A 6,000-nucleotide genomic window follows, 5' to 3' on the forward strand; every position below is an offset into this window, starting at 1 on the left:
ATTTTGTCACGGTTTGAATGATTTTAATCTATATTCGAAGCGAAATAACAGCTTGAGACAAAGCGCTGTCAATTTTCCAGATGTCGATCGGACTCGTCCTTCTATTCCTTGTCACAGTCCAGCAACTTCAGTCCTCCGCTGCTCCTGGTAACCATAGTAACCTCCTCTTGTCGTCCTCGATGAAGGAAACGGCACAGACACTAGCCATTCGCTTGAAGAGAGACAATGAACAGGATAATAATACATCTTCAATGCTCTAACGAAGTATACGTTTTGCATGTTTTTTTTTCTTTTTTTTCTTTTTTATTTTTAACTAGAAACAAACTGAAATTACACAAAATCTCTTGCCTTTCTCGTTATAAATCACCATCGCAACCGTTATATAAACAAACAGGTTTAATATTTACGATTTTAAGAGATCGAAAATCGAATATATTTATCGTAATAAATATTTTTCAGACAATAAATCGATTATACGTGGTGCCATCCCGTTGATCTCTCTAGAAATTATACAGTCGATCGTCGTTAAATCAGTCCATTTATACGAAATTTAAAGAAAACTTTCGTCTATAACCCCCCCTTTTTTAATCTATAAATATTCATTTTATTAAATTAAATCTTACTTTAAAAAAAGGTAAATTTATCTTTCCATTAAGCGAGCTCGAAGGAGAAACATGATTTACAGGGGCTAATATAAACTTGCTAAAATTGATCTCTTCTAAGCTTACTTTAATAAACAATCGTGTCATATATTATCTAAAATATATTTTCATAATTTTAATAGCTTTTTCTTTTATTTATTAAGGAAAGTTATTAATTTTTTTTTTTATATGCCATTAAAACGAATTCCAAAATCAATTAATGTTGAAAATTACACTCGGAAGAAAATATTTATTAAGTAATACGTCTCACCTATTCTTACGTAAAAAGTAATTTGGGTTTTTTTTAAAGATTATATCGTTGGAAATTGGTAAATTCCGTACAAAAATATAGGGAAATTTAGTCGAGAAAATAGACTTTTATGCAAAGCAAACACGAAATTTAAGAGAAGTCCAATGAAAATTTGCATTATATTACGAATAAAATTATTAAATATTAACGGTGATAAGGAATACTTTTACTTAATATATACAATTATTTTATATTTTAAATATAATAAAATAATTAAATTTTCTCCATCTTCCATAAGATGTTTTAACGGTTGCTTATTTAAAATTAATTGATTAAATCGTGATGATTTTTTTTAATCTTTAGACAGACAGACACACTTACGCACACGCCCCTATTTGATGAATAATACTAAATATTTTAACAGTTTTTTTTCCACAATTTTATCGATAATTGTAATTATTTCATAACCGATAACAGTTATCTTTCGTTCTACAATAAAATATATTGCCAAGAGTAATTAACAGAAAATATTTTTTGATAAATTTCGTTTCTTTTTAACGATATAATTGTTTAATTTAATTATTTTTATTGAGTTTCATCTAAATAATATCATTTAGAATTTCTATACTAATACTTAAAGAATCTCTGTAGAAGGATGAAGATGAGGAGGATGAGGATGAGAGGAAGGAGGAGAAAGCAGAATAAGAAATAATTCAAATGTGTGAAAAATATATTAAAATTAACATAAATTAATCATAATAACATTACTTAAAATATATAGATTATAAGAGGCCCTTCCTCTTCACTACATAATAATAATAAATTTACAAAAAAAGATGCCTTCAACTGAAGCTTTTTATCACTGGGCCCTAAGCCCTAGCTTGTTTAGCTTACGTGTAAATCCCTTCTCGATCCTCTTACAAGTCAATTTGGAGCAAAACTTCGCAAGAAAATAATCCAAATTACCACATTTTCTTTTAATCAAAACAATATCGATCGTAAAAAATAACATTTCTCAATCGAAAGGGATGGATATATTTTCTAAAAAAAGAACCTTTTACTTATATTATCCCATCGATATGTGGTAAATATACATATAAAACTATTTGAGATGACGTCCTCTCCTATTGAAATTTGAATATTAAAATATTCGAAATCTTTGCACAGGAGGGGTCTATAGCCAGTTATAATAAAACGAGTATTCAATTGACACATCCCTTACCCCATTTCTTTTTCTTTTTAATGTATGTGCTGCTTATAAACTGACATATTTAAGGAAATTTGAATGGTGATACGCATCACTTTACACGGATATTTTTTCCGAAGAAATTTAACCGCCTTCTTCAAGGAATTTTTCAAATATCGATTCTGATATTACCTGTCATGCATTGTTGAGTATTTTTTCTTCATATCATCGTATCTAACTCCAAAACTTTCATAGAAATCTGCATAAAGGATGCCATTAAATACTGAAATTGTCAAAGTTTATACGAAGTTTTCAAGAAAAAATAATAATAATCACCGTTAAGAATTTGTACATTTTTTACAGTTTTTAATAAGAAAATAAACAGAAATTTAAATATTTTACAGTATTTAATTCAAAATATAACTCTAATTAGTCAATTAAACTGATTCTGCAGTGAAAACCTCGTTAATTCATTAAAACGCTTTCCATTTCTATTATAAATTATAATTATTATATTTTCTGTGTTATATTATATAATAATATATATATTATAATTCTTAATTAATTTTTAATATTTAATCGATTTTAGTAATTATTCCGATGCATTATTTAGGCCATAGAACGTGATTGAATGAAGTAGGATGTTGCAGCATCTTCATTCTTATCTTTTTTTAAATCATCATTTATTGAGATTGTTGTATAATTAACGTAATAAAACTTAAAGTATGTTAAAGTAAGATATTTTAAAATAAATTCTGTTCTTTAATTATAATTCCACATGATTATTTTCGTATGATGAATCCTTTCTTAATGTTACGGATGCTTAATGAGACAATTTCGATTTCTGCTATGATCATTAAGCGAAAGAAAGAAGACAACGTTCTAATTCATAAAAAACTATGTTAAAAATCGAAAAAAATCAACGTAAAATATAAATTTAATTACATAAATCCTCTATTTACTAAGGCAAATTAGGTAAAAAAAGAATCAATATTGGGGGAAAGTTGTTTTAGGGGGGCAATTAAAATAAATGAAATAAGAAATTTCGTAGGTATATTTCATTATTTTTGAAATTTATTTACATATATTTCGGTATGGAAATGACTTTATTGTCCTACAAGAACACCTATATCGTAAAAAGACCACTTTCAATAGCTGTCTCGACATCACCCTCCACATGACATGTCCTTTGTGGAGATTGCATTCAACAATGAAGAGAAACCCACGCTGGTTGAGAGAAAATGAAAGTGAATTGCGGTTTTTTTAGATGAATAAAAAGGTCAAGGTACATCGATTTTTTTTAAATTCAACCCTTCATTAAATACTTGTTTGAATAAATTCTAAACTATATCCACTATACGTTACTCCATTTACAAATTATCGACTCTCCGATCTTTCTTCCTCTTCCGAAAAAAAAAGGAAAAACACCACTCCATTACAGATTTTTACGCAAAAAAATGCAATTTAGTTCGAATAAAATCTTTATGAGAAATTACCCGATTGTTAAAAATCGGGTAATTTAAAAATCGGCTAATTTCTCACCGATTTATCGCTTAAATAGCACAAACTTCGGCGCTAATTGTTACGTCGACACCTCTGTAAACACGGGATGTAGGGAAAAAATTCCCTGATTTTTTTTCCTGGAAGCCGGATATGACAATCGGAGATACTTCAACGGTTATTGGTGCAACTAATTATAGAAAGTGGCAACGAGATATTTTGTCGGGAAGCCCAATTTGGACGCTTCAAAGTGTGACAGAATATTCTATAAGTTTGTGTTATTGGAATGTTCGTATACACGCGATAAATGCATTCGTCTCTCTAGACAATGTTTGCCTTGTAATTTTTCTCCTATTCGATGGTGCTTACGTTCGTTTATCGATTTTTAAATTGGAGATTTTACTGTTTAGATTGTATACGGTATAGTTGGTTAAATGTGGCGTAATTAATTCTACATTTATGTGCAGGGTGTTGTGTATGTTACGCGCCAGTAAATAAGTTAGTTACTCGACGAATATTCGACGTAAATGAGTGGTAAACAGCCTAGGTTAGTAATTAACTCGATAATTGGATGTGTCGATAAATAAGCATACATGTATGCACGTAAGTAAGGAAGAAACGTGTTAATAAACGGAGTAGCAAACGAGTGTTTTTGTTGGTAAGAGATTATGTTAATACACGCCTTAATAAATAGCTAAAGCAGTATGTTTATAAACAATGCGCTTGTAAATATGTTAATAACTAATATACGCTTTTAATATTTGGAAAATAAGGTTAAGAAACGTGCGTGTAGCGTATAAATGCATCGATAAATATGTATTAGGAGAAACTGAAACCGAAAAAACATCCGAAATATAATACAAGACAATTTTCGAATTTGTAATCTCTCGCAACAATTTTTGCTGTAAAATGTGCGAAAAACATTTAAAAAATAATAAAATAATGTTAAAATATATTTCTACATCCGTCAATTCATCATTTATCATCTAACAATACACAATACTTAAGCTAAGAGATTAATTTATTAAGATAATCAAACGTTTTAAATTAAGGCATTTATTATTATATTTTCTGCAAAAAAAATTTTCTTAAAAATTAAAGTATAATTTAACCATAAAAAAATAATATTTTTAATTCGATTCGCCGAGTTAAAATATAATTAATTTATTAACTTTTTTAATATATTTATATTTTTAAGTATTTGATTTGTAAATAACGATAATAGAGTCAGTTCATCCAGGCGAAATAATGGATGATCCCTATTTGTACCACTTCATTCTCTCTTCATCTCGTTACGGAAATAAAAATCTATCCTTACGTAAGTCGAGGGAAATCAATTTTACTACCTTTTTACTTATTTTTTTTCATCGGAAGAAAAGAACGAGTGCATTTCATATCTGAAATCTCATTATAGCAACAATGCTTCCCTGCCATTAGAAACAATCAGCGAATTCTCTACAAAACTTCCAGAAAGTAAAACAATTCTCCCTCCTCCCTTCCTACAAAACTTTCTGGACTTCCTCTTCCATTTATTAACGAGCTAACGTACGGACGGATAAAGCGCTAACCGCAGCCATTTCCTACTTAAAAACGAAGTTAAATAAGAGAAGAAATTAATTAGTAAGTACGATGCAAATTTAAAATTTGTTTATTTTTGAAACGGAGAGGAAACACGACATAAACGAGTGACAAGGTCATGGGAGAAGACCCGTGTGGTAACCCATTCCCGTTATAACTGCTTGTTTGTTGATATAAAAAGGTATAACACGACCTCGTTTACTCGACAGCAACAAGTGTCCAACTTCAAATTTCAAATAAATAATAATAATTAAAAAAATTAACAAATTCACTAGAAGATTCGAGTAGGCAAGAGTTGCCTCCTCGCGTATTACCAAGTATTTTTAATTAATTAAACCTACCTGGAATTCCGTTTTAAGAGTATGTCGTATTTTCTTAAATTTTCGACGTGTTTAGGGAATTTATGCAACTCTATGGGCTTCTGTGGTATGAGGTTGGTGGCTTTGTCACCGTCGGACACGTTGATTAAGCCGCTGTTCAGCAACGACAGTTGTAACTTGCTGATGCACGGATCTCTCTGCTGCTTGCTACGGAATAGAGACCTGCTAGAATCGTTCTTGGCCTTGTTGGTCTTCCCCATTTTCGTCTTGATCTGCTCCAGAATGTCGGTTCGGTATACGAGATGTATAGCGGAGAGTGGAGGTGGCGAGTAAAAATAGCGAAAATTCTTCTCTCGTCGGCTTGTCGGCGATGGGATGGAGGTGAGGGGAGGCGCGAGACCGGACAGAAGGCGACGACGGCACGAGATTTGTTCTTTACCAAGCGTCCCGGACGTGGCCACATCTCGAATAGGCCAACCTTATCGATACGGACGAGAGGTGAGGGCGCTCGACCACACCGAGCTG

The 6,000-nt window shown here is 30.9% G+C and overlaps 1 pseudogene; it reads right to left on the bottom strand.

Moving 5' to 3' along the window:
- The window catches only part of LOC136975320 (receptor-type tyrosine-protein phosphatase mu-like), a 44,535-nt pseudogene extending 38,535 nt beyond the window's left edge, over positions 1–6,000 (bottom strand).

The sequence above is a fragment of the Centruroides vittatus genome, unplaced genomic scaffold (assembly GCF_030686945.1).
Source record: "Centruroides vittatus isolate TY-2023 unplaced genomic scaffold, ASM3068694v2 contig_370, whole genome shotgun sequence".
In the NCBI taxonomy this organism is placed as follows: Eukaryota; Metazoa; Arthropoda; class Arachnida; order Scorpiones; family Buthidae; genus Centruroides; species Centruroides vittatus.